This window comes from Phalangium opilio, unplaced genomic scaffold (assembly GCF_054372755.1).
Source record: "Phalangium opilio isolate 3A_F unplaced genomic scaffold, DU_Popi_V2 ptg000021l_1, whole genome shotgun sequence".
NCBI classification, from domain to species: domain Eukaryota; kingdom Metazoa; phylum Arthropoda; class Arachnida; order Opiliones; family Phalangiidae; genus Phalangium; species Phalangium opilio.
Window position 1 is genome coordinate 2944410 of NW_028324153.1, and position 26505 is coordinate 2970914.

Sequence of the window (26505 nt, forward strand, 5' to 3'; positions counted from 1 at the left end):
ACTAAAATAAACGGAATGATCCATGCTGTTACAGGGGGAACTCGGGTTTGAACCAAGTTCCTCTCGATCTGCAATCGAATGCTCTACCGCTGAGCTATTCCCCCTTGTTCTTAGCCGTAATGTCGATTTAACTAAAATAAACGGAATGATCCGTGCTGTTACAGGGGGAACTCGGGTTTGAACCAAGTAACTCTCGATCTGCAGTCGAATGCTCTACCACCGAGCTATTCCCCCGCGTTCGTAACTGTAATGTCGATTTAACTAAAATAAACGAAATGATCCGTGCTGTTACAGGGGGAACTCGGGTTTGAACCAAGTACCTCTCGATATTCAGTCGAATGCTCTACCACTAAGCTATTCCCCCTTATTCAAGGCCGTAATGTCGATTTAACTAAAATAAACGGAATGATCCGTGCTGTTACAGGGGAAATCGGGTTTGAACCAAGTACCTCTCGATCTGCAGTCGAATGCTCTACCACTGAGCTTTTCCCCCGCGTTCGTAACCGTAATGTCGATTTAACTAAAATAAACTAAATGATCCGTGCTGTTACAGGGGGAACTCGAGTTTGAACCAATGACCTCTTGATCTGCAGTCGAATGCTCTACCACTGAGCTACTCCCCCTTGTTCATAACCGTTATGTCGATTTAACTAAAATAAACGGAATGATCTGTGCTGTTACAGGGGGAACTCGGGTTTGTACCAAGTACCTCTCGATCTGCAGTCGAATGCTCTACCACTGAGCTATTCCCCCGCGTTCGTAACCGTAATGTCGGTTTAACTAAAATAAACGAAATGATCCGTGCTGTTACAGGGGGAACTAGGGTTTCAACCAAGGATCTCTTGATCTGCAGTCGAATGCGAGCTATTCCCCCTTGTTCATAACCGTAATGTCGATTTAACTAAAATAAACGGAATGATCCGCGCTGTTACAGTGGGAACTCGGTTTTGAACCAAGGACCTCTCGATCTGCAGTCGAATGCTCTACCACTGAGCTATTTCCTATTGTTCATAGCCGTAATGTCGATTTAACTAAATTAAACGGAATGATCCGTGCTGTTACAGGGAGAGCAGGGGTTTGAACCAAGTACCTCTTGATCTCCAGTCGAATGCTCTACCACTGAGCTATTCCCCCTTGTTCTTAGCCGTAATGTCGATTTAACTAAAATAAACGGAATGATCCGTGCTGTTACAGGGAGAACACGGGTTTGAACCAAGGACCTCTCGATCTGCAGTCGAATGCTCTACCACTGAGCTATTCCCCCTAGTTCAAGGCCGTAATGTCGATTTAACTAAATTAAAGGCAATGATCCGTGCTGTTACAGGGAGAACTCGGGTTTGAACCAAGGACCTCTCGATCTGCAGTCGAATGCTCTACCGCTGAGCTATTCCCCCTTGTTCATAGCCGTAATGTCGATTTAACTAAAATTAACGGAATGATCCGTGCTGTTACAGGGAGAACTCGGGTTTGAACCAAGTACCTCTCGATCTGCAGTCGATGCTCTACCGCTGAGCTATTCCCCCTTGTTCTTAGCCGTAATGTCGATTTAACTAAAATAAACGGAATGATCCGTGCTGTTACAGGGGGAACTCGGCTTTGAACCAAGTACCTTTCGATCTGCAGTCGAATGCTCTACCACTGAGCTATTCCCCCGCGTTCGTAACCGTAATGTCGATTTAACCAAAATAAACGAAATGATCCGTGCTGTTAAAGGGGGAACTCGGGTTTGAACCAAGGACCTCTTGATCTCCAGTCGAATGCTCTACCACTGAGCTATTCCCCCTTGTTCTTAGCCGTAATGTCGATTTAACTAAAATGAAGGCAATGATCCGTGCTGTTACAGGGAGAACTCGGGTTTGAACCAAGGACCTCTCGATCTGCAGTCGAATGCTCTACCACTGAGCTATTCCCCCTAGTTCAAGGCCGTAATGTCGATTTAACTAAAATAAAAGGAATGATCCGTGCTGTTACAGTGAGAACTCGGGTTTGAACCAAGTACCTCTCGATCTGCAGTCGATGCTCTACCGCTGAGCTATTCCCCCTTGTTCTTAGCCGTAATGTCGATTTAACTAAAATAAACGGAATGATCCGTGCTGTTACAGGGGGAACTCGGCTTTGAACCAAGTACCTTTCGATCTGCAGTCGAATGCTCTACCACTGAGCTATTCCCCCGCGTTCGTAACCGTAATGTCGATTTAACCAAAATAAACGAAATGATCCGTGCTGTTAAAGGGGGAACTCGGGTTTGAACCAAGGACCTCTCGATCTGCAGTCGAATGCTCTACCACTGATTTATTTCCCTTTGTTCATAGCCGTAATGTCGATTTAGCTAAAATGAAGGCAATGATCCGTGCTGTTACAGGGAGAACTCGGGTTTGAACCAAGTACCTCTCGATCTGCAGTCGAATGCTCTACCACTGAGCTTTTCCCCCGCGTTCGTAACCGTAATGTCGATTTAACTAAAATAAACTAAATGATCCGTGCTGTTACAGGGGGAACTCGAGTTTGAACCAATGACCTCTTGATCTGCAGTCGAATGCTCTACCACTGAGCTACTCCCCCTTGTTCATAACCGTTATGTCGATTTAACTAAAATAAACGGAATGATCCGTGCTGTTACAGGGGGAACTCGGGTTTGTACCAAGTACCTCTCGATCTGCAGTCGAATGCTCTACCACTGAGCTATTCCCCCGCGTTCGTAACCGTAATGTCGGTTTAACTAAAATAAACGAAATGATCCGTGCTGTTACAGGGGGAACTAGGGTTTCAACCAAGGATCTCTTGATCTGCAATCGAATGCGAGCTATTCCCCCTTGTTCATAACCGTAATGTCGATTTAACTAAAATAAACGGAATGATCCGTGCTGTTACAGGGGGAACTCGGGTTTGAACCAAGGAGCTCTCGATCTGCAGTCGAATGCTCTACCACTGAGCTATTCCCCCTAGTTGAAGGCCGTAATGTCGATTTAACTAAAATAAAAGCAATGATCCGTGCTGTTATTGGGAGAACTCGGGTTTGAACCAAGGACCTCTCGATCTGCAGTCGAATGCTCTACCACTGAGCTATTCCTCTTTGTTCCTCGCCCTAATGTCGATTTAACTAAAATAAAAGGAATGATCCGTGCTGTTACAGGGGGAACTCGGGTTTGAACCAAGGACCTCTCGATCTGCAGTCGAATGCTCTACCGCTGAGCTATTCCCCCTTGTTCATAGCCGTAATGTCGATTTAACTAAAATTAACGGAATGATCCGTGCTGTTACAGGGAGAACACGGGTTTGAACCAAGGACCTCTCGATCAGCAGTCGAATGCTCTACCGCTGAGCTATTCCCCCTTGTTCTTAGCCGTAATGTCGATTTAACTAAAATAAACGGAATGATCCGTGCTGTTACAGGGGAACTCGGCTTTGAACCAAGTACCTCTCGATCTGCAGTCGAATGCTCTAACACTGAGCTATTCCCCCGCGTTCGTAACCGTAATGTCGATTTAACCAAAATAAACGAAATGATCCGTGCTGTTACAGGGGGAACTCGGGTTTGAACCAAGGAGCTCTCGATCTGCAGTCGAATGCTCTACCACTGAGCTATTCCCCCTAGTTGAAGGCCGTAATGTCGATTTAACTAAAATAAAAGCAATGATCCGTGCTGTTATTGGGAGAACTCGGGTTTGAACCAAGGACCTCTCGATCTGCAGTCGAATGCTCTACCACTGAGCTATTCCCCCTAGTTGAAGGCCGTAATGTCGATTTAACTAAAATAAAAGCAATGATCCGTGCTGTTATTGGGAGAACTCGGGTTTGAACCAAGGACCTCTCGATCTGCAGTCGAATGCTCTACCACTGAGCTATTCCTCTTTGTTCCGCGCCCTAATGTCGCATTAACTAAAATAAACGAAATGATCCGTGCTGTTACAGGGGGAACTCGAGTTTGAACCAATGACCTCTTGATCTGCAGTCGAATGCTCTACCACTGAGCTATTCCCCCTTGTTCTTAGCCGTAATGTCGATTTAACTAAAATAAACGGAATGATCCGTGCTGTTACAGGGAGAACACGGGTTTTAACCAAGGACCTCTCGATCTGCAGTCGAATGCTCTACCACTGAGCTATTCCCCCTAGTTCAAGGCCGTAATGTCGATTTAACTAAAATGAAGGCAATGATCCGTGCTGTTACAGGGAGAACACGGGTTTGAACCAAGGACCTCTTGATTTGCAGTCGAATGCGAGCTATTCCCCCTTGTTCATAACCGTAATGTCGCATTAACTAAAATAAAGGAAATGATCCGTGCTGTTACAGGGGGATCTCGAGTTTGAACCAATGACCTCTTGATCTGCAGTCGAACGCTCTACCACTGAGCTATTTCCCTTTGTTCATAGCCGTAATGTCGATTTAACTAAATTAAACGGAATGATCCGTGCTGTTACAGGGAGAGCAGGGGTTTGAACCAAGTACCTCTTGATCTCCAGTCGAATGCTCTACCACTGAGCTATTCCCCCTTGTTCTTAGCCGTAATGTCGATTTAACTAAAATAAACGGAATGATCCGTGCTGTTACAGGGAGAACACGGGTTTGAACCAAGGACCTCTCGATCTGCAGTCGAATGCTCTACCACTGAGCTATTCCCCCTAGTTCAAGGCCGTAATGTCGATTTAACTAAAATGAAGGCAATGATCCGTGCTGTTACAGGGAGAACTCGGGTTTGAACCAAGGACCTCTCGATCTGCAGTCGAATGCTCTACCACTGATCTATTCCCCCTAGTTCAAGGCCGTAATGTCGATATAACTAAAATAAAGGCAATGATCCGTGCTGTTACAGGGAGAACTCGGGTTTGAACCAAGGACCTCTCGATCTGAAGTCGAATGCTCTACCACTGAGCTATTCCTCTTTGTTCCTCGCCCTAATGTCGATTTAACTAAAATAAAAGGAATGATCCGTGCTGTTACAGTGAGAACTCGGGTTTGAACCAAGTACCTCTCGATCTGCAGTCGATGGTCTACCGCTGAGCTATTCCCCCTTGTTCATAGCCGTAATGTCGATTTAACTAAAATTAACGGAATGATCCGTGCTGTTACAGGTAGAACACGGGTTTGAACCAAGGACCTCTTGATCTGCAGTCGAATGCTCTACCACTGAGCTATTTCCCTTTGTTCATAGCCGTAATGTCGATTTAACTAAATTAAACGGAATGATCCGTGCTGTTACAGGGAGAGCAGGGGTTTGAACCAAGTACCTCTTGATCTCCAGTCGAATGCTCTACCACTGAGCTATTCCCCCTTGTTCTTAGCCGTAATATCGATTTAACTAAAATAAACGGAATGATCCGTGCTGTTACAGGGAGAACTCGGGTTTGAACCAAGGACCTCTCGATCTGCAGTCGAATGCTCTACCACTGAGCTATTCCCCCTAGTTCAAGGCCGTAATGTCGATTTAACTAAAATAAAGGCAATGATCCGTGCTGTCTCAGGGAGAACTCGGGTTTGAACCAAGGACCTCTCGATCTGCAGTCGAATGCTCTACCACTGAGCTATTCCTCTTTGTTCCTCGCCCTAATGTCGATTTAACTAAAATAAAAGGAATGATCCGTGCTGTTACAGGGGGAACTCGGGTTTGAACCAAGGACCTCTCGATCTGCAGTCGAATGCTCTACCGCTGAGCTATTCCCCCTTGTTCATAGTCGTAATGTCGATTTAACTAAAATTAACGGAATGATCCGTGCTGTTACAGGGATAACACGGGTTTGAACCAAGGACCTCTTGATTTGCAGTCGAATGCGAGCTATTCCCCCTTGTTCATAACCGTAATGTCGCATTAACTAAAATAAACGAAATGATCCGTGCTGTTACAGGGGGAACTCGAGTTTGAACCAATGACCTCTTGATCTGCAGTCGAATGCTCTACCACTGAGCTATTTCCCTTTGTTCATAGCCGTAATGTCGATTTAACTAAATTAAACGGAATGATCCGTGCTGTTTCAGGGAGAGCAGTGGTTTGAACCAAGTACCTCTTGATCTCCAGTCGAATGCTCTACCACTGAGCTATTCCCCCTTTTTCTTAGCCGTAATGTCGATTTAACTAAAATAAACGGAATGATCCGTGCTGTTACAGGGAGAACACCGGTTTGAACCAAGGACCTCTCGATCTGCAGTCGAATGCTCTACCACTGAGCTATTCCCCCTTTTTCTTAGCCGTAATGTCGATTTAACTAAAATAAACGGAATGATCCGTGCTGTTACAGGGAGAACACCGGTTTGAACCAAGGACCTCTCGATCTGCAGTCGAATGCTCTACCACTGAGCTATTCCCCCTAGTTCAAGGCCGTAATGTCGATTTAACTAAAATGAAGGCAATGATCCGTGCTGTTACAGGGAGAACTCGGGTTTGAACCAAGGACCTCTCGATCTGCAGTCGAATGCTCTACCACTGAGCTATTCCCCATAGTTCAAGGCCGTAATGTCGATTTAACTAAAATAAAGGCAATGATCCGTGCTGTTACAGGGAGAACTCGGGTTTGAACCAAGGACCTCTCGATCTGCAGTCGAATGCTCTACCACTGAGCTATTCCCCCTAGTTCAAGGCCGTAATGTCGATTTAACTAAAATAAAAGGAATGATCCGTGCTGTTACAGTGAGAACTCGGTTTTGAACCAAGGACCTCTCGATCTGCAGTCGAATGCTCTACCGCTGAGCTATTCCCCCTTGTTCTTAGCCGTAATGTCGATTTAACTAAAATAAACGGAATGATCCATGCTGTTACAGGGGAACTCGGCTTTGAACCAAGTACCTCTCGATCTGCAGTCGAATGCTCTACCACTGAGCTATTCCCCCGCGTTCGTAACCGTAATGTCGATTTAACCAAAATAAACGAAATGATCCGTGCTGTTACAGGGGGAACTCGGGTTTGAACCAAGGACCTCTCGATCTGCAGTCGAATGCTCTACCACTGAGCTATTCCCCCTAGTTGAAGGCCGTAATGTCGATTTAACTAAAATAAAAGCAATGATCCGTGCTGTTATTGGGAGAACTCGGGTTTGAACCAAGGACCTCTCGATCTGCAGTCGAATGCTCTACCACTGAGCTATTCCTCTTTGTTCCTCGCCCTAATGTCGATTTAACTAAAATAAAAGGAATGATCCGTGCTGTTACAGGGGGAACTCGGGTTTGAACCAAGGACCTCTCGATCTGCAGTCGAATGCTCTACCGCTGAGCTATTCCCCCTTGTTCATAGCCGTAATGTCGATTTAACTAAAATTAACGGAATGATCCGTGCTGTTACAGGGAGAACACGGGTTTGAACCAAGGACCTCTTGATTTGCAGTCGAATGCGAGCTATTCCCCCTTGTTCATAACCGTAATGTCGCATTAACTAAAATAAACGAAATGATCCGTGCTGTTACAGGGGGAACTCGAGTTTGAACCAATGACCTCTTGATCTGCAGTCGAATGCTCTACCACTGAGCTATTTCCCTTTGTTCATAGCCGTAATGTCGATTTAACTAAATTAAACGGAATGATCCGTGCTGTTACAGGGAGAGCAGGGGTTTGAACCAAGTACCTCTTGATCTCCAGTCGAATGCTCTACCACTGAGCTATTCCCCCTTGTTCTTAGCCGTAATGTCGATTTAACTAAAATAAACGGAATGATCCGTGCTGTTACAGGGAGAACACGGGTTTGAACCAAGGACCTCTCGATCTGCAGTCGAATGCTCTACCACTGAGCTATTCCCCCTAGTTCAAGGCCGTAATGTCGATTTAACTAAAATGAAGGCAATGATCCGTGCTGTTACAGGGAGAACTCGGGTTTGAACCAAGGACCTCTCGATCTGCAATCGAATGCTCTACCACTGAGCTATTCCCCCTAGTTCAAGGCCGTAATGTCGATTTAACTAAAATAAAGGCAATGATCCGTGCTGTTACAGGGAGAACTCGGGTTTGAACCAAGGACCTCTCGATCTGAAGTCGAATGCTCTACCACTGAGCTATTCCTCTTTGTTCCTCGCCCTAATGTCGATTTAACTAAAATAAAAGGAATGATCCGTGCTGTTACAGGGGGAACTCGGGTTTGAACCAAGGACCTCTCGATCTGCAGTCGAATGCTCTACCGCTGAGCTATTCCCCCTTGTTCATAGCCGTAATGTCGATTTAACTAAAATTAACGGAATGATCCGTGCTGTTACAGGGAGAACACGGGTTTGAACCAAGGACCTCTTGATTTGCAGTCGAATGCGAGCTATTCCCCCTTGTTCATAACCGTAATGTCGCATTAACTAAAATAAACGAAATGATCCGTGCTGTTACAGGGGGAACTCGAGTTTGAACCAATGACCTCTTGATCTGCAGTCGAATGCTCTACCACTGAGCTATTTCCCTTTGTTCATAGCCGTAATGTCGATTTAACTAAATTAAACGGAATGATCCGTGCTGTTACAGGGAGAGCAGGGGTTTGAACCAAGTACCTCTTGATCTCCAGTCGAATGCTCTACCACTGAGCTATTCCCCCTTGTTCTTAGCCGTAATGTCGATTTAACTAAAATAAACGGAATGATCCGTGCTGTTACAGGGAGAACACGGGTTTGAACCAAGGACCTCTCGATCTGCAGTCGAATGCTCTACCACTGAGCTATTCCCCCTAGTTCAAGGCCGTAATGTCGATTTAACTAAAATGAAGGCAATGATCCGTGCTGTTACAGGGAGAACTCGGGTTTGAACCAAGGACCTCTCGATCTGCAGTCGAATGCTCTACCACTGAGCTATTCCCCCTAGTTCAAGGCCGTAATGTCGATTTAACTAAAATAAAGGCAATGATCCGTGCTGTTACAGGGAGAACTCGGGTTTGAACCAAGGACCTCTCGATCTGAAGTCGAATGCTCTACCACTGAGCTATTCCTCTTTGTTCCTCGCCCTAATGTCGATTTAACTAAAATAAAAGGAATGATCCGTGCTGTTACAGGGGGAACTCGGGTTTGAACCAAGGACCTCTCGATCTGCAGTCGAATGCTCTACCGCTGAGCTATTCCCCCTTGTTCATAGTCGTAATGTCGATTTAACTAAAATTAACGGAATGATCCGTGCTGTTACAGGGATAACACGGGTTTGAACCAAGGACCTCTTGATTTGCAGTCGAATGCGAGCTATTCCCCCTTGTTCATAACCGTAATGTCGCCTTAACTAAAATAAACGAAATGATCCGTGCTGTTACAGGGGGAACTCGAGTTTGAACCAATGACCTCTTGATCTGCAGTCGAATGCTCTACCACTGAGCTATTCCCCATAGTTCAAGGCCGTAATGTCGATTTAACTAAAATAAAGGCAATGATCCGTGCTGTTACAGGGAGAACTCGGGTTTGAACCAAGGACCTCTCGATCTGCAGTCGAATGCTCTACTACTGAGCTATTCCCCCTAGTTCAAGGCCGTAATGTCGATTTAACTAAAATAAAAGGAATGATCCGTGCTGTTACAGTGAGAACTCGGTTTTGAACCAAGGACCTCTCGATCTGCAGTCGAATGCTCTACCACTGATTTATTTCCCTTTGTTCATAGTCGTAATGTCGATTTAGCTAAAATAAACGGAATGATCCGTGCTGTTACAGGGAGAACTCGGGTTTGCACCAAGTACCTCTCGATCTGCAGTCGAATGCTCTACCGCTGAGCTATTCCCCCTTGTTCTTAGCCGTATTGTCGATTTAACTAAAATAAACGGAATGATCCGTGCTGTTACAGGGGAACTCGGCTTTGAACCAAGTACCTCTCGATCTGCAGTCGAATGCTCTACCACTGAGCTATTCCCCCGCGTTCGTAACCGTAATGTCGATTTAACCAAAATAAACGAAATGATCCGTGCTGTTACAGGGGGAACTCGGGTTTGAACCAAGGACCTCTCGATCTGCAGTCGAATGCTCTACCACTGAGCTATTCCCCCTAGTTGAAGGCCGTAATGTCGATTTAACTAAAATAAAAGCAATGATCCGTGCTGTTATTGGGAGAACTCGGGTTTGAACCAAGGACCTCTCGATCTGCAGTCGAATGCTCTACCACTGAGCTATTCCTCTTTGTTCCTCGCCCTAATGTCGATTTAACTAAAATAAAAGGAATGATCCGTGCTGTTACAGGGGGAACTCGGGTTTGAACCAAGGACCTCTCGATCTGCAGTCGAATGCTCTACCGCTGAGCTATTCCCCCTTGTTCATAGCCGTAATGTCGATTTAACTAAAATTAACGGAATGATCCGTGCTGTTACAGGGAGAACACGGGTTTGAACCAAGGACCTCTTGATTTGCAGTCGAATGCGAGCTATTCCCCCTTGTTCATAACCGTAATGTCGCATTAACTAAAATAAACGAAATGATCCGTGCTGTTACAGGGGGAACTCGGGTTTGAACCAAGGACCTCTTGATTTGCAGTCGAATGCGAGCTATTCCCCCTTGTTCATAACCGTAATGTCGATTTAACTAAAATACAAGTTGGGAAAACCAAAATATTACCTCTCCGAGTCAAGAGAAGGACTACCTACAAACTTATTTACCCAGTTATGGAAATGTTTCTTTTTTTTATGAACAAATACTGAAGTTAAAATTTATGAAATATTAAAGCAGTATACAAAGCATAGCAAATATACTGTAAATCAGACGACATTTTACATCCAATAAGGATATACTTGTACACATTAAAATCATCCGATGGGGGAAAAACGGGAAATGAAGAGATAAAACTTTGGAGGGATATTACCTTTACGTATTTGTAAAGGCCCAATTTGCTACTCCTCAACTGTATACCCTCTATGTTCAAAGCCATATTCACAACAGGGTTGCCATGTAAACACTATCCTCTCCTTTCACCTCAACAATTTTCTTAGTTTGTCAACATGACGATTAAAGTTACATAACACCAAAGCTAATTTGTGGCTACACACACTGAAGGTAAATGCGCACCATAAAAAGCATGAACACACGAAGCTATAATCCGATTACGATCAGACCTTTCACTGATCTGGGCTGCGTTCAGCAGAGCTCACCAAAAAAGACAGCGGATTTTGGAAAACGTTTTCTGGTGAGATCTGTCGTCATAGCTTTTCTCCGGTCATCGGTCTTTTAAAAATGAAGCTAGCGCAATAAAGCGTGCAAGGTACAAAGGCTTAACAAAAATTGTATGATAACATATTTATGGAGATAGATAAGAACAACTTTTATAATTAAACATAGAAACTAACATGTCTCTTAAACTTCTCGCCGCTCTCGCGTGATCAACTTGTTTCACGCCAATTAAATAGCTATAGTCTCATCAGAATCAGCAAGAGCTATTTGTATTAATTCCTCCATGCTTTTTCGCCAAGCTGAGAACTACGCGTTTTACGTCACGTTATCCAAAAACCCGACTATTTTCCTTGAAGACCGCGCTGGCTCACTGAGCACCGTGACGTCAAAATTCAATAACAAAATCCCGTTCTGGATGACACTGCTAACAGCGCCTGACAGCGCTGAGCTCTGCTGAACGCGGCCCAGATTTCCACCATGATTATAAAGTCTAAGCCTAATTATTTAAAAGTGTATTTAACTTTCGGCTCACTCTGAACCGTTAATGTCTCTGTATTACAGAAACGAAAACCAAACCAAAGCGTTTACTTTTTGGTTCACTAGGCCTAATGACAAATAAAAGTTCATTTGCCCAATATAGTTGCGTTCTTCTTGAAATCACTTTAGAAAGAATTATGCTATAAACAGATGTAGTATAGCTTAAGTAATATATAAACATCGATTTCAAATAATAATAATAAAAAATATTCTTGGGATATCAGAATGAAACAGAGCTTTATAGCTACAAAACCACTAAAGGCATCGAAATTACGAAAAATATTTCCATATATTAATAATATATTATGAGAAAACCAAATATTAAGGTTTTGTAGGATTTCTTTCCACAAAACAAAGCGAACTGCTAACGCGGTGCACTAACGGACGGACACACACAGACTAAAACATAGGCTGCTTTTTAACTCTTTCCGTTTTAATTTTGAGTTGAGAAACTAGATTATCTTAAATATTAAAATAAATATAATTAATATTAAATATTTTCTTCGTTAGTTGTTCGCCTTATAGAGCGTTACATCGCGTTGATAAAGAACAATTAGACATTCTTGAGAGACTTGACTAATTTTGGCGTTTGAAATGAAGCATACGCCGGTTGCATTACCTTACTCAAATAGGTAGTATATAAGGGTGTCGAACTACAGCTAAAAGCAAGAACAACCGCAATTGCGAAAACCTTTGGTGGACAACCCACCCTAGGGAGGCTAGACGTTTCTCGTAACCCTAGCTGATCGCCGCGAATGTCTTAAACCAAACGATGACTATGGAGTTAGAAGCCAATAAGACAGATTGGTGTCTATGTGGAATAGACGGAAGACCAGTAGATGGTGGTGTTTAGAAGCCAGTATGTACAGACTGGTGTCCAAGTGGGATGGACGAAGACCAGAAGATGGTGGTGATTAGAAGCCAGTATGTACAGACTGGTGTCCATGTGGGATGGACGAAGACCAAAAGATAGTGGAGATTAGAAGCCAGTATGTACAGACTGGTGTCCAAGTGGAATGGACGAAGACCCGAAGATGGTGGTGATTAGAAGCCAATGAATACAGACTGGTGTCCATGTGGGATGGACGAAGACCAAAAGATGGTGGTGATTAGAAGCCAGTAAGTACAGACTGGTGTCCGTGTGGGATGGACAAAGACGAGAAGATGGTGGTGTGAGAACTCAAGTAAAGGAGCCATTTCCGTGACTGTGAAAGCAGTTCGGAAATGGCGAACACGTTTGCTCCGATTTGGAAACTGCGAACGCGGTCACGTGGGTGTAACAACAGACAAACACACAGACAGACACACACACACGTCGAAATTAGAACCTCTCCGTGACATACGTCACTCGGAGAGGTAATAAAAGCAATGATCCGTGCTGTTATTGGGAGAACTCGGGTTTGAACCAAGGACCTCTCGATCTGCAGTCGAATGCTCTACCACTGAGCTATTCCTCTTTGTTCCTCGCCCTAATGTCGATTTAACTAAAATAAAAGGAATGATCCGTGCTGTTACAGGGGGAACTCGGGTTTGAACCAAGGACCTCTCGATCTGCAGTCGAATGCTCTACCGCTGAGCTATTCCCCCTTGTTCATAGCCGTAATGTCGATTTAACTAAAATTAACGGAATGATCCGTGCTGTTACAGGGAGAACACGGGTTTGAACCAAGGACCTCTTGATTTGCAGTCGAATGCGAGCTATTCCCCCTTGTTCATAACCGTAATGTCGCATTAACTAAAATAAACGAAATGATCCGTGCTGTTACAGGGGGAACTCGAGTTTGAACCAATGACCTCTTGATCTGCAGTCGAATGCTCTACCACTGAGCTATTTCCCTTTGTTCATAGCCGTAATGTCGATTTAACTAAATTAAACGGAATGATCCGTGCTGTTACAGGGAGAGCAGGGGTTTGAACCAAGTACCTCTTGATCTCCAGTCGAATGCTCTACCACTGAGCTATTCCTCTTTGTTCCTCGCCCTAATGTCGATTTAACTAAAATAAAAGGAATGATCCGTGCTGTTACAGTGAGAACTCGGGTTTGAACCAAGTACCTCTCGATCTGCAGTCGATGGTCTACCGCTGAGCTATTCCCCCTTGTTCTTAGCCGTAATGTCGATTTAACTAAAATAAACGGAATGATCCGTGCTGTTACAGGGGGAACTCGGCTTTGAACCAAGTACCTCTCGATCTGCAGTCGAATGCTCTACCACTAAGCTATTCCCCCGCGTTCGTAACCGTAATGTCGATTTAACCAAAATAAACGAAATGATCCGTGCTGTTACAGGCGGAACTCGGGTTTGAACCAAGGACCTCTCGATCTGCAGTCGAATGCACTACCACTGATTTATTTCCCTTTGTTCATAGCCGTAATGTCGATTTAGCTAAAATGAAGGCAATGATCCGTGCTGTTACAGGGAGAACTCGGGTTTGAACCAAGGACCTCTCGATCTGCAGTCGAATGCTCTACCACTGAGCTATTCCCCCTAGCTGAAGGCCGTAATGTCGATTTAACTAAAATAAAAGCAATGATCCGTGCTGTTACAGGGAGAGCTCGGGTTTGAACCAAGGACCTCTCGATCTGCAGTCGAATGCTCTACCACTGAGCTATTCCTCTTTGTTCCTCGCCCTAATGTCGATTTAACTAAAATAAAAGGAATGATCCGTGCTGTTACAGGGGGAACTCGGGTTTGAACCAAGGACCTCTCGATCTGCAGTCGAATGCTCTACCGCTGAGCTATTCCCCCTTGTTCATAGCCGTAATGTCGATTTAACTAAAATTAACGGAATGATCCGTGCTGTTACAGGGAGAACACGGGTTTGAACCAAGGACCTCTTGATTTGCAGTCGAATGCGAGCTATTCCCCCTTGTTCATAACCGTAATGTAGCATTAACTAAAATAAACGAAATGATCCGTGCTGTTACAGGGGGAACTCGAGTTTGAACCAATGACCTCTTGATCTGCAGTCGAATGCTCTACCACTGAGCTATTTCCCTTTGTTCATAGCCGTAATGTCGATTTAACTAAATTAAACGTAATGATCCGTGCTGTTACAGGGAGAGCAGGGGTTTGAACCAAGTACCTCTTGATCTCCAGTCGAATGCTCTACCACTGAGCTATTCCCCCTTGTTCTTAGCCGTAATGTCGATTTAACTAAAATAAACGGAATGATCCGTGCTGTTACAGGGAGAACACGGGTTTGAACCAAGGACCTCTCGATCTGCAGTCGAATGCTCTACCACTGAGCTATTCCCCCTAGTTCAAGGCCGTAATGTCGATTTAACTAAAATGAAGGCAATGATCCGTGCTGTTACAGGGAGAACTCGGGTTTGAACCAAGGACCTCTCGATCTGAAGTCGAATGCTCTACCACTGAGCTATTCCTCTTTGTTCCTCGCCCTAATGTCGATTTAACTAAAATAAAAGGAATGATCCGTGCTGTTACAGTGAGAACTCGGGTTTGAACCAAGTACCTCTCGATCTGCAGTCGATGGTCTACCGCTGAGCTATTCCCCCTTGTTCTTAGCCGTAATGTCGATTTAACTAAAATAAACGGAATGATCCGTGCTGTTACAGGGGGAACTCGGCTTTGAACCAAGTACCTCTCGATCTGCAGTCGAATGCTCTACCACTGAGCTATTCCCCCGCGTTCGTAACCGTAATGTCGATTTAACCAAAATAAACGAAATGATCCGTGCTGTTACAGGGGGAACTCGGGTTTGAACTAAGGACCTCTCGATCTGCAGTCGAATGCACTACCACTGATTTATTTCCCTTTGTTCATAGCCGTAATGTCGATTTAGCTAAAATGAAGGCAATGATCCGTGCTGTTACAGGGAGAACTCGGGTTTGAACCAAGGACCTCTCGATCTGCAGTCGAATGCTCTACCACTGAGCTATTCCCCCTAGCTGAAGGCCGTAATGTCGATTTAACTAAAATAAAAGCAATGATCCGTGCTGTTACAGGGAGAACTCGGGTTTGAACCAAGGACCTCTCGATCTGCAGTCGAATGCTCTACCACTGAGCTATTCCTCTTTGTTCCTCGCCCTAATGTCGATTTAACTAAAATAAAAGGAATGATCCGTGCTGTTACAGGGGGAACTCGGGTTTGAACCAAGGACCTCTCGATCTGCAGTCGAATGCTCTACCGCTGAGCTATTCCCCCTTGTTCATAGCCGTAATGTCGATTTTACTAAAATTAACGGAATGATCCGTGCTGTTACAGGGAGAACACGGGTTTGAACCAAGGACCTCTTGATTTGCAGTCGAATGCGAGCTATTCCCCCTTGTTCATAACCGTAATGTAGCATTAACTAAAATAAACGAAATGATCCGTGCTGTTACAGGGGGAACTCGAGTTTGAACCAATGACCTCTTGATCTGCAGTCGAATGCTCTACCACTGAGCTATTTCCCTTTGTTCATAGCCGTAATGTCGATTTAACTAAATTAAACGGAATGATCCGTGCTGTTACAGGGAGAGCAGGGGTTTGAACCAAGTACCTCTTGATCTCCAGTCGAATGCTCTACCACTGAGCTATTCCCCCTTGTTCTTAGCCGTAATGTCGATTTAACTAAAATAAACGGAATGATCCGTGCTGTTACAGGGAGAACACGGGTGTGAACCAAGGACCTCTCGATCTGCAGTCGAATGCTCTACCACTGAGCTATTCCCCCTAGTTCAAGGCCGTAATGTCGATTTAACTAAAATGAAGGCAATGATCCGTGCTGTTACAGGGAGAACTCGGGTTTGAACCAAGGACCTCTCGATCTGCAGTCGAATGCTCTACCACTGAGCTATTCCTCTTTGTTCCTCGCCCTAATGTCGATTTAACTAAAATAAAAGGAATGATCCGTGCTGTTACAGGGGGAACTCGGGTTTGAACCAGGGACCTCTCGATCTGCAGTCGAATGCTCTACCGCTGAGCTATTCCCCCTTGTTCATAGCCGTAATGTCGATTTAACTAAAATTAACGGAATGATCCGTGCTGTTACAGGGAGAACACGGGTTTGAACCAAGGACCTCTTGATTTGCAGTCGAATGCGAGCTATTCCCCCTTGTTCATAACCGTAATGTCGCATTAACTAAAATAAACGAAATGATCCGTGCTGTTACAGGGGGAACTCGAGTTTGAACCAATGACCTCTTGATCTGCAGTCGAATGCTCTACCACTGAGCTATTTCCCTTTGTTCATAGCCGTAATGTCGATTTAACTAAATTAAACGGAATGATCCGTGCTGTTTCAGGGAGAGCAGTGGTTTGAACCAAGTACCTCTTGATCTCCAGTCGAATGCTCTACCACTGAGCTATTCCCCCTTTTTCTTAGCCGTAATGTCGATTTAACTAAAATAAACGGAATGATCCGTGCTGTTACAGGGAGAACACGGGTTTGAACCAAGGACCTCTCGATCTGCAGTCGAATGCTCTACCACTGAGCTATTCCCCCTAGTTCAAGGCCGTAATGTCGATTTAACTAAAATGAAGGCAATGATCCGTGCTGTTACAGGGAGAACTCGGGTTTGAACCAAGGACCTCTCGATCTGCAGTCGAATACTCTACCACTGAGCTATTCCCCATAGTTCAAGGCCGTAATGTCGATTTAACTAAAATAAAGGCAATGATCCGTGCTGTTACAGGGAGAACTCGGGTTTGAACCAAGGACCTCTCGATCTGCAGTCGAATGCTCTACCACTGAGCTATTCCCCCTAGTTCAAGGCCGTAATGTCGATTTAACTAAAATAAAAGGAATGATCCGTGCTGTTACAGTGAGAACTCGGGTTTGAACCAAGGACCTCTCGATCTGCAGTCGAATGCTCTACCACTGATTTATTTCCCTTTGTTCATAGACGTAATGTCGATTTAGCTAAAATAAACGGAATGATCCGTGCTGTTACAGGGAGAACTCGGGTTTGAACCAAGTACCTCTCGATCTGCAGTCGATGCTCTACCGCTGAGCTATTCCCCCTTGTTCTTAGCCGTAATGTCGATTTAACTAAAATAAACGGAATGATCCGTGCTGTTACAGGGGGAACTCGGCTTTGAACCAAGTACCTCTCGATCTGCAGTCGAATGCTCTACCACTGAGCTATTCCCCCGCGTTCGTAACCGTAATGTCGATTTAACCAAAATAAACGAAATGATCCGTGCTGTTACAGGTGGAACTCGGGTTTTGACCAAGGACCTCTCGATCTGCAGTCGAATGCTCTACCCCTGATTTTTTCCCTTTGTTCATAGCCGTAATGTCGATTTAGCTAAAATGAAGGCAATGATCCGTGCTGTTACAGGGAGAACTCGGGTTTGAACCAAGGACCTCTCGATCTGCAGTCGAATGCTCTACCACTGAGCTATTCCCCCTAGTTGAAGGCCGTAATGTCGATTTAACTAAAATAAAAGCAATGATCCGTGCTGTTACAGAGAGAACTCGGGTTTGAACCAAGGACCTCTCGATCTGCAGTCGAATGCTCTACCGCTGAGCTATTCCCCCTTGTTCATAGCCGTAATGTCGATTTAACTAAAATTAACGGAATGATCAGTGCTGTTACAGGGAGAACACGGGTTTGAACCAAGGACCTCTTGATTTGCAGTCGAATGCGAGCTATTCCCCCTTGTTCATAACCGTAATGTCGCATTAACTAAAATAAACGAAATGATCCGTGCTGTTACAGGGGGAACTCGAGTTTGAACCAATGACCTCTTGATCTGCAGTCGAATGCTCTACCACTGAGCTATTTCCCTTTGTTCATAGCCGTAATGTCGATTTAACTAAATTAAACGGAATGATCCGTGCTGTTACATGGAGAGCAGGGGTTTGAAACAAGTACCTCTTGATCTCCAGTCGAATGCTCTACCACTGAGCTATTCCCCCTTGTTCTAAGCCGTAATGTCGATTTATCTAAAATAAACGGAATGATCCGTGCTGTTACAGGGAGAACACGGGTTTGAACCAAGGACCTCTCGATCTGCAGTCGAATGCTCTACCACTGAGCTATTCCCCCTAGTTCAAGGCCGTAATGTCGATTTAACTAAAATGAAGGCAATGATCCGTGCTGTTACAGGGAGAACTCGGGTTTGAACCAAGGACCTCTCGATCTGCAGTCGAATGCTCTACCACTGAGCTATTCCTCTTTGTTCCTCGCCCTAATGTCGATTTAACTAAAATAAAAGGAATGATCCGTGCTGTTACAGGGGGAACTCGGGTTTGAACCAAGGACCTCTCGATCTGCAGTCGAATGCTCTACAGCTGAGCTATTCCCCCTTGTTCATAGCCGTAATGTCGATTTAACTAAAATTAACGGAATGATCCGTGCTGTTACAGGGAGAACACGGGTTTGAACCAAGGACCTCTTGATTTGCAGTCGAATGCGAGCTATTCCCCCTTGTTCATAACCGTAATGTCGATTTAACTAAAATAAACGGAATGATCCGTGCTGTTACAGTGGGAACTCGGGTTTGAACCAAGGACCTCTCGATCTGCAGTCGAATGCTCTACCACTGAGCTATTTCCCTTTGTTCATAGCCGTAGTGTCGATTTAACTAAATTAAACGGAATGATCCGTGCTGTTACAGGGAGAGCAGGGGTTTGAACCAAGTACCTCTTGATCTCCAGTCGAAAGCTCTACCACTGAGCTATTTCCCTTGTTCTTAGCCGTAATGTCGATTTAACTAAAATAAACGGAATGATCGGTGCTGTTACAGGGAGAACACGGGTTTGAACCAAGGACCTCTCGATCTGCAGTCGAATGCCCTACCACTGAGCTATTCCCCCTAGTTCAAGGCCGTAATGTCGATTTAACTAAAATGAAGGCAATGATCCGTGCTGTTACAGGGAGAACTCGGGTTTGAACCAAGGACCTCTCGATCTGCAGTCGAATGCTCTACCACTGAGCTATTCCCCCTAGTTCAAGGCCGTAATGTCGATTTAACTAAAATGAAGGCAATGATCCGTGCTGTTACAGGGAGAACTCGGGTTTGAACCAAGGACCTCTCGATCTGCAGTCGAATGCTCTACCACTGAGCTATTCCTCTTTGTTCCTCGCCCTAATGTCGATTTAACTAAAATAAAAGGAATGATCCGTGCTGTTACAGGGGGAACTCGGGTTTGAACCAAGGACCTCTCGATCTGCAGTCGAATGCTCTACAGCTGAGCTATTCCCCCTTGTTCATAGCCGTAATGTCGATTTAACTAAAATTAATGGAATGATCCGTGCTGTTACAGGGAGAACACGGGTTTGAACCAAGGACCTCTTGATTTGCAGTCGAATGCGAGCTATTCCCCCTTGTTCATAACCGTAATGTCGATTTAACTAAAATAAACGGAATGATCCGTGCTGTTACAGTGGGAACTCGGGTTTGAACCAAGGACCTCTCGATCTGCAGTCGAATGCTCTACCACTGAGCTATTTCCCTTTGTTCATAGCCGTAGTGTCGATTTAACTAAATTAAACGGAATGATCCGTGCTGTTACAGGGAGAGCAGGGGTTTGAACCAAGTACCTCTTGATCTCCAGTCGAAAGCTCTACCACTGAGCTATTTCCCTTCTTCTTAGCCGTAATGTCGATTTAACTAAAATAAACGGAATGATCGGTGCTGTTACAGGGAGAACACGGGTTTGAACCAAGGACCTCTCGATCTGCAGTCGAATGCCCTACCACTGAGCTATTCCCCCTAGTTCAAGGCCGTAATGTCGATTTAACTAAAATGAAGGCAATGATCCGTGCTGTTACAGGGAGAACTCGGGTTTGAACCAAGGACCTCTCGATCTGCAGTCGAATGCTCTACCACTGAGCTATTCCCCCTAGTTCAAGGCCGTAATGTCGATTTAACTAAAATGAAGGCAATGATCCGTGCTGTTACAGGGAGAACTCGGGTTTGAACCAAGTACCTCTCGATCTGCAGTCGAATGCTCTACCGCTGAGCTATTCCCCCTTGTTCTTAGCCGTAATGTCGATTTAACTAAAATAAACGGAATGATCCGTGCTGTTACAGGGGGAACTCGGGTTTGAACCAAGTACCTCTTGATCTGCAGTCGAATGCGAGCTATTCCCCCTTGTTCTTAACAGTAATGTCGATTTAACTAAATAAACGGAATGATCCGTGCTGTTACAGGGAGAACATGGGTTTGAACCAAGTACCTCTCGATCTGCAGTCGAATGCTCTACCACTGAGCTATTCCCCTTTGTTCCTCGCCCTAATGTCGATTTAACTAAAATAAAAGGAATGATCCGTGCTGTTACAGGGGGAACTCGGGTTTGAACCTAGGACCTCTCGATCTGCAGTCGTATGCTCTACCGCTGAGCTATTCCCCCTTGTTCATAGCCGTAATGTCGATTTAACTAAAATGAAGGCAATGATCCGTGCTGTTACAGGGAGAACTCGGGTTTGAACCAAGGACCTCTCGATCTGCAGTCGAATGCTCTACCACTGAGCTATTCCTCTTTGTTCCTCGCCCTAATGTCGATTTAACTAAAATAAAAGGAATGATCCGTGCTGTTACAGGGGGAACTCGGGTTTGAACCAAGGACCTCTCGATCTGCAGTCGAATGCTCTACAGCTGAGCTATTCCCCCTTGTTCATAGCCGTAATGTCGATTTAACTAAAATTAATGGAATGATCCGTGCTGTTACAGGGAGAACACGGGTTTGAACCAAGGACCTCTTGATTTGCAGTCGAATGCGAGCTATTCCCCCTTGTTCATAACCGTAATGTCGATTTAACTAAAATAAACGGAATGATCCGTGCTGTTACAGTGGGAACTCGGGTTTGAACCAAGGACCTCTCGATCTGCAGTCGAATGCTCTACCACTGAGCTATTTCCCTTTGTTCATAGCCGTAGTGTCGATTTAACTAAATTAAACGGAATGATCCGTGCTGTTACAGGGAGAGCAGGGGTTTGAACCAAGTACCTCTTGATCTCCAGTCGAAAGCTCTACCACTGAGCTATTTCCCTTCTTCTTAGCCGTAATGTCGATTTAACTAAAATAAACGGAATGATCGGTGCTGTTACAGGGAGAACACGGGTTTGAACCAAGGACCTCTCGATCTGCAGTCGAATGCCCTACCACTGAGCTATTCCCCCTAGTTCAAGGCCGTAATGTCGATTTAACTAAAATGAAGGCAATGATCCGTGCTGTTACAGGGAGAACTCGGGTTTGAACCAAGGACCTCTCGATCTGCAGTCGAATGCTCTACCACTGAGCTATTCCCCCTAGTTCAAGGCCGTAATGTCGATTTAACTAAAATGAAGGCAATGATCCGTGCTGTTACAGGGAGAACTCGGGTTTGAACCAAGTACCTCTCGATCTGCAGTCGAATGCTCTACCGCTGAGCTATTCCCCCTTGTTCTTAGCCGTAATGTCGATTTAACTAAAATAAACGGAATGATCCGTGCTGTTACAGGGGGAACTCGGGTTTGAACCAAGTACCTCTTGATCTGCAGTCGAATGCGAGCTATTCCCCCTTGTTCTTAACAGTAATGTCGATTTAACTAAATAAACGGAATGATCCGTGCTGTTACAGGGAGAACATGGGTTTGAACCAAGTACCTCTCGATCTGCAGTCGAATGCTCTACCACTGAGCTATTCCCCTTTGTTCCTCGCCCTAATGTCGATTTAACTAAAATAAAAGGAATGATCCGTGCTGTTACAGGGGGAACTCGGGTTTGAACCTAGGACCTCTCGATCTGCAGTCGTATGCTCTACCGCTGAGCTATTCCCCCTTGTTCATAGCCGTAATGTCGATTTAACTAAAATTAACGGAATGATCCATGCTGTTACAGGGAGAACACGGGTTTGAACCAAGTACCTCTTGATCTGCAGTCGAATGCTCTACCACTAAGCTATTCCCCCTTGTTCTTACCCGTAATGTCGATTTAACTAAACTAAACGGAATGATCCGTGCTGTTACAGGGAGAACACGGGTTTGAACCAGGGACCTCTCGATCTGCAGTCGAGTGCTCTACCACTGAGCTATTCCTCCTAGTTCAAAGCCGTAATGTCGATTTAACTAAAATGAAGGCAATGATCCGTGCTGTTACAGGGAGAACTCGGGTTTGAACCAAGGACCTCTCGATCTGCAGTCGAATGCTCTAATACTTAGCTATTCCCCCTAGTTCAAGGCCGTAATGTCGATTTAACTAAAATAAAGGCAATGATCCGTGCCGTTACAGCGAGAACTCAGGTTTGAACCAAGGACCTCTCGATCTGCAGTCGAATGCTCTACCACTGAGCTATTCCCCTTTGTTCCTCGCCCTAATGTCAATGTAACTAAAATAAAAGGAATGATCCGTGCTGTTACAGGGGGAACTCGGGTTTGAACCAAGGACCTCTCGATCTGCAGTCGAATGCTCTACCGCTGAGCTATTCCCCCTTGTTCATAACCGTAATTTCGATTTAACTAAAATAAACGAAATGATCCGTGCTGTTACAGGGGGAACACGGGTTTGAACCAAGGATCTCTCGATCTTCAGTCGAATGCTCCACCACTGAGCTATTCCCCCTTGTTCATAACCGTAATGTCGATTTACCTAAAATAAACGAAATGATCCGTGCTGTTACAGGGGGAACTCGGGTTTGACCAAGTACCTCTTGATCTGCAGTCGAATGCTCTACTACTGAGCTATTCCCCTTTGTTCCTCGCCCTAATGTCGATTTAACTAAAATAAAAGGAATGATCCGTGCTGTTACAGGTGGAATTCGGGTTTGAACCAAGGACCTCTCGATCTGCAGTCGAATGCTCTACCGCTGAACTATTCCCCCTTGTTCATAGCCGTAATGTCGATTTAACTAAAATTAACGGAATGATCCGTGCTGTTACAGGGAGAACACGGGTTTGAACCAAGGACCTCTCGATCTGCAGTCGAATGCTCTACCACTGAGCTATTCCTCCTAGTTCAAAGCCGTAATGTCGATTTAACTAAAATGAAGGCAATGATCCGTGCTGTTACAGGGAGAACTCGGGTTTGAACCAAGGACCTCTCGATCTGCAGTCGAATGCTCTTCCACTGAGCTATTCCCCTTTGTTCCTCGCCCTAATGTCGATTTAACTAAAATAAAAGGAATGATCCGTGCTGTTACAGGGGGAACTCGGGTTTGAACCAAGGACCTCTCGATCTGCAGTCGTATGCTCTACCGTTGAGCTATTCCCCCTTGTTCATAGCCGTAATGTCGATTTAACTAAATTTAACGGAATGATCCGTGCTGTTACAGGGAGAACACGGGTTTGAACCAAGGACCTCTCGATCTGCAGTCGTATGCTCTACCGCTGAGCTATTCCCCTTGTTCATAGCCGTAATGTCGATTTAACTAAATTTAACGGAATGATCCGTGCTGTTACAGGGAGAACTCGGGTTTGAACCAAGGACCTCTCGATCTGCAGTCGAATGCTCTACCACTGAGCTATTCCCCTTTGTTCCTCGCCCTAATGTCGATTTAACTAAAATAAAAGGAATGATCCGTGCTGTTACAGGGGGAACTCGGGTTTGAACCAAGGACCTCTCGATCTGCAGTCGAATGCTCTACCACTGAGCTATTCCCCCTTTTTCAAGGCCGTATTGTCGATTTAACTAAAATAAACGGAATGATCTGTTTTGTTACAGGGAGAACTCGGGTTTGAACCAAGGACCTCTCGATCTGCAGTCGAATGCTCTACCAGTGAGCTATTCCCCCTAGTTCAAGGCCGTAATGTCGATTTAACTAAAATAAAGGCAATGATCCGTGCTGTTACAGGAAGAACTTTGGTTTGAACCAAGGACCTCTCGATCTGCAGTCGAATGCTCTACCACTGAGCTATTCCCCTTTGTTCCTCGCCCTAATGTCGATTTAACTAAAATAAAAGGAATGATGCGTGCTGTTACAGGGGGAACTCGGGTTTGAACCAAGGACCTCTCGATCTGCAGTCGAATGCTCTACCACTGATCTATTCCCCCGCGTTCGTAACCGTAATGTCGATTTAACTAAAATAAACGAAATGATCCGTGCTGTTACAGGGGGAACTCGGGTTTAAACCAAGTATCTCTTGATCTGCAGTCGAATGCGAGCTATTCCCCCTTGTTCATAACCGTAATATCGATTTAACTAAATAAACGGAATGATCCGTGCTGTTACAGGGAGAACATGGGTTTGAACCAAGTACCTCTCGATCTGCAGTCGAATGCTCTACCACTGAGCTATTCCCCTTTTTTCCTCGCCCTAATGTCGATTTAACTAAAGTAAAAGGAACGATCCGTGCTGTTACAGGGGGAACTCGGGTTTGAACCAAGTACCTCTCGATCTGCAGTCGTATGCTCTACCACTGAGCTATTCCCCCTTGTTCATAGCCGTAAAGTCGATTTAACTAAAATTAACGGAAGGATCCGTGCTGTTACAGGGAGAACACGGGTTTGAACCAAGTACCTCTTGATCTGCAGTCGAATGCTCTACCACTGAGGTACTCCCCCTTGTTCTTAGCCGTAATGTCGATTTAACTAAACTAAACGGAATGATCCGTGCTGTTACAGGGAGAACACGGGTTTGAACCAAGTACCTCTTGATCTGCAGTCGAATGCTCTACCGCTGAGCTATTCCCCCTTTTTCAAGGCCGTATTGTCGATTTAACTAAAATAAACGGAATGATCTGTTTTCTTACAGGGAGAACTCGGGTTTGAACCAAGGACCTCTCGATCTGCAGTCGAATGCTCTACCAGTGAGCTATTCCCCCTAGTTCAAGACCGTAATGTCGATTTAACTAAAATAAAGGCAATGATCCGTGCTGTTACAGGAAGATCTTTGGTTTGAACCAAGGACCTCTCGATCTGCAGTCGAATGCTCTACCACTGAGCTATTCCCCTTTGTTCCTCGCCCTAATGTCGATTTAACTAAAATAAAAGGAATGATGCGTGCTGTTACAGGGGGAACTCGGGTTTGAACCAAGGACCTCTCGATCTGCAGTCGAATGCTCTACCACTGATCTATTCCCCCGCGTTCGTAACCGTAATGTCGATTTAACTAAAATAAACGAAATGATCCGTGCTGTTACAGGGGGAACTCGGGTTTAAACCAAGTATCTCTTGATCTGCAGTCGAATTCTCTACCACTGAGGTACTCCCCCTTGTTCTCAGCCGTAATGTCGATTTAACTAAACTAAACGGAATGATCCGTGCTGTTACAGGGAGAACACGGGTTTGAACCAAGTACCTCTCGATCTGCAGTCGAATGCTCTACCACTGAGCTATTCCCCTTTGTTCCTCGCCCTAATGTCGATTTAACTAAAATAAATGGAATGATCCGTGCTGTTACAGGGGAAACTCGGGTTTGAACCAAGGACCTCTCGATCTGCAGTCGTATGCTCTACCGCTGAGCTATTCCCCCTTGTTCATAGCCGTAATGTCGATTTAACTAAAATTAACGGAATGATCCGTGCTGTTACAGGGAGAACACGGGTTTGAACCAAGGACCTCTTGATCTGCAGTCGTATGCTCTACCGCTGAGCTATTCCCCTTGTTCATAGCCGTAATGTCGATTTAACTAAAATTAACGGAATGATCCGTGCTGTTACAGGGAGAACTCGGGTTTGAACCAAGGACCTCTCGATCTGCAGTCGAATGCTCTACCACTGAGCTATTCCCCTTTGTTCCTCGCCCTAATGTCGATTTAACTAAAATAAAAGGAATGATCCGTGCTGTTACAGGGAGAACACGGGTTTGAACCAAGTACCTCTTGATCTGCAGTCGAATGCTCTACCACTGAGGTACTCCCCCTTGTTCTTAGCCGTAATGTCGATTTAACTAAACTAAACGGAATGATCCGTGCTGTTACAGGGAGAACACGGGTTTGAACCAAGTACCTCTTGATCTGCAGTCGAATGCTCTACCGCTGAGCTATTCCCCCTTTTTCAAGGCCGTATTGTCGATTTAACTAAAATAAACGGAATGATCTGTTTTCTTACAGGGAGAACTCGGGTTTGAA

The 26505-nt window shown here is 45.0% G+C and overlaps 29 non-coding genes across 29 annotated transcripts; all 29 read right to left on the minus strand.

Moving 5' to 3' along the window:
* Positions 1 to 1322: 1322 nt before the first annotated feature.
* On the minus strand, positions 1323 to 1394 carry TRNAC-GCA (transfer RNA cysteine (anticodon GCA)). The gene has a single exon. It is a non-coding gene; the product is annotated as a tRNA-Cys (tRNA).
* Positions 1395 to 1711: 317 nt separating this feature from the next.
* On the minus strand, positions 1712 to 1783 carry TRNAS-GGA (transfer RNA serine (anticodon GGA)). Its single transcript has one exon. It is a non-coding gene; the product is annotated as a tRNA-Ser (tRNA).
* Positions 1784 to 1841: 58 nt separating this feature from the next.
* Positions 1842 to 1913, minus strand: TRNAC-GCA (transfer RNA cysteine (anticodon GCA)). The gene has a single exon. It is a non-coding gene; the product is annotated as a tRNA-Cys (tRNA).
* A 1218-nt stretch (positions 1914 to 3131) lies between these two features.
* On the minus strand, positions 3132 to 3203 carry TRNAC-GCA (transfer RNA cysteine (anticodon GCA)). Its single transcript has one exon. It is a non-coding gene; the product is annotated as a tRNA-Cys (tRNA).
* Positions 3204 to 3261: 58 nt separating this feature from the next.
* On the minus strand, positions 3262 to 3333 carry TRNAS-GCU (transfer RNA serine (anticodon GCU)). The gene has a single exon. It is a non-coding gene; the product is annotated as a tRNA-Ser (tRNA).
* A 317-nt stretch (positions 3334 to 3650) lies between these two features.
* On the minus strand, positions 3651 to 3722 carry TRNAC-GCA (transfer RNA cysteine (anticodon GCA)). The gene has a single exon. It is a non-coding gene; the product is annotated as a tRNA-Cys (tRNA).
* A 1608-nt stretch (positions 3723 to 5330) lies between these two features.
* TRNAC-GCA (transfer RNA cysteine (anticodon GCA)) lies at positions 5331 to 5402 on the minus strand. Its single transcript has one exon. It is a non-coding gene; the product is annotated as a tRNA-Cys (tRNA).
* A 188-nt stretch (positions 5403 to 5590) lies between these two features.
* TRNAC-GCA (transfer RNA cysteine (anticodon GCA)) lies at positions 5591 to 5662 on the minus strand. Its single transcript has one exon. It is a non-coding gene; the product is annotated as a tRNA-Cys (tRNA).
* Positions 5663 to 6491: 829 nt separating this feature from the next.
* On the minus strand, positions 6492 to 6563 carry TRNAC-GCA (transfer RNA cysteine (anticodon GCA)). Its single transcript has one exon. It is a non-coding gene; the product is annotated as a tRNA-Cys (tRNA).
* Positions 6564 to 6880: 317 nt separating this feature from the next.
* TRNAC-GCA (transfer RNA cysteine (anticodon GCA)) lies at positions 6881 to 6952 on the minus strand. The gene has a single exon. It is a non-coding gene; the product is annotated as a tRNA-Cys (tRNA).
* A 188-nt stretch (positions 6953 to 7140) lies between these two features.
* TRNAC-GCA (transfer RNA cysteine (anticodon GCA)) lies at positions 7141 to 7212 on the minus strand. Its single transcript has one exon. It is a non-coding gene; the product is annotated as a tRNA-Cys (tRNA).
* A 569-nt stretch (positions 7213 to 7781) lies between these two features.
* On the minus strand, positions 7782 to 7853 carry TRNAC-GCA (transfer RNA cysteine (anticodon GCA)). Its single transcript has one exon. It is a non-coding gene; the product is annotated as a tRNA-Cys (tRNA).
* A 188-nt stretch (positions 7854 to 8041) lies between these two features.
* TRNAC-GCA (transfer RNA cysteine (anticodon GCA)) lies at positions 8042 to 8113 on the minus strand. Its single transcript has one exon. It is a non-coding gene; the product is annotated as a tRNA-Cys (tRNA).
* Positions 8114 to 8682: 569 nt separating this feature from the next.
* TRNAC-GCA (transfer RNA cysteine (anticodon GCA)) lies at positions 8683 to 8754 on the minus strand. Its single transcript has one exon. It is a non-coding gene; the product is annotated as a tRNA-Cys (tRNA).
* Positions 8755 to 8942: 188 nt separating this feature from the next.
* On the minus strand, positions 8943 to 9014 carry TRNAC-GCA (transfer RNA cysteine (anticodon GCA)). The gene has a single exon. It is a non-coding gene; the product is annotated as a tRNA-Cys (tRNA).
* Positions 9015 to 9842: 828 nt separating this feature from the next.
* On the minus strand, positions 9843 to 9914 carry TRNAC-GCA (transfer RNA cysteine (anticodon GCA)). The gene has a single exon. It is a non-coding gene; the product is annotated as a tRNA-Cys (tRNA).
* A 188-nt stretch (positions 9915 to 10102) lies between these two features.
* On the minus strand, positions 10103 to 10174 carry TRNAC-GCA (transfer RNA cysteine (anticodon GCA)). The gene has a single exon. It is a non-coding gene; the product is annotated as a tRNA-Cys (tRNA).
* Positions 10175 to 13077: 2903 nt separating this feature from the next.
* TRNAC-GCA (transfer RNA cysteine (anticodon GCA)) lies at positions 13078 to 13149 on the minus strand. The gene has a single exon. It is a non-coding gene; the product is annotated as a tRNA-Cys (tRNA).
* Positions 13150 to 13977: 828 nt separating this feature from the next.
* Positions 13978 to 14049, minus strand: TRNAC-GCA (transfer RNA cysteine (anticodon GCA)). Its single transcript has one exon. It is a non-coding gene; the product is annotated as a tRNA-Cys (tRNA).
* A 188-nt stretch (positions 14050 to 14237) lies between these two features.
* On the minus strand, positions 14238 to 14309 carry TRNAC-GCA (transfer RNA cysteine (anticodon GCA)). Its single transcript has one exon. It is a non-coding gene; the product is annotated as a tRNA-Cys (tRNA).
* Positions 14310 to 15397: 1088 nt separating this feature from the next.
* On the minus strand, positions 15398 to 15469 carry TRNAC-GCA (transfer RNA cysteine (anticodon GCA)). Its single transcript has one exon. It is a non-coding gene; the product is annotated as a tRNA-Cys (tRNA).
* A 188-nt stretch (positions 15470 to 15657) lies between these two features.
* TRNAC-GCA (transfer RNA cysteine (anticodon GCA)) lies at positions 15658 to 15729 on the minus strand. The gene has a single exon. It is a non-coding gene; the product is annotated as a tRNA-Cys (tRNA).
* Positions 15730 to 17199: 1470 nt separating this feature from the next.
* TRNAC-GCA (transfer RNA cysteine (anticodon GCA)) lies at positions 17200 to 17271 on the minus strand. The gene has a single exon. It is a non-coding gene; the product is annotated as a tRNA-Cys (tRNA).
* A 576-nt stretch (positions 17272 to 17847) lies between these two features.
* On the minus strand, positions 17848 to 17919 carry TRNAC-GCA (transfer RNA cysteine (anticodon GCA)). Its single transcript has one exon. It is a non-coding gene; the product is annotated as a tRNA-Cys (tRNA).
* A 1469-nt stretch (positions 17920 to 19388) lies between these two features.
* Positions 19389 to 19460, minus strand: TRNAC-GCA (transfer RNA cysteine (anticodon GCA)). The gene has a single exon. It is a non-coding gene; the product is annotated as a tRNA-Cys (tRNA).
* An 828-nt stretch (positions 19461 to 20288) lies between these two features.
* On the minus strand, positions 20289 to 20360 carry TRNAC-GCA (transfer RNA cysteine (anticodon GCA)). The gene has a single exon. It is a non-coding gene; the product is annotated as a tRNA-Cys (tRNA).
* A 1338-nt stretch (positions 20361 to 21698) lies between these two features.
* Positions 21699 to 21770, minus strand: TRNAC-GCA (transfer RNA cysteine (anticodon GCA)). Its single transcript has one exon. It is a non-coding gene; the product is annotated as a tRNA-Cys (tRNA).
* Positions 21771 to 22858: 1088 nt separating this feature from the next.
* Positions 22859 to 22930, minus strand: TRNAC-GCA (transfer RNA cysteine (anticodon GCA)). The gene has a single exon. It is a non-coding gene; the product is annotated as a tRNA-Cys (tRNA).
* A 1096-nt stretch (positions 22931 to 24026) lies between these two features.
* On the minus strand, positions 24027 to 24098 carry TRNAC-GCA (transfer RNA cysteine (anticodon GCA)). The gene has a single exon. It is a non-coding gene; the product is annotated as a tRNA-Cys (tRNA).
* Between the last annotated feature and the right edge of the window lie 2407 nt (positions 24099 to 26505).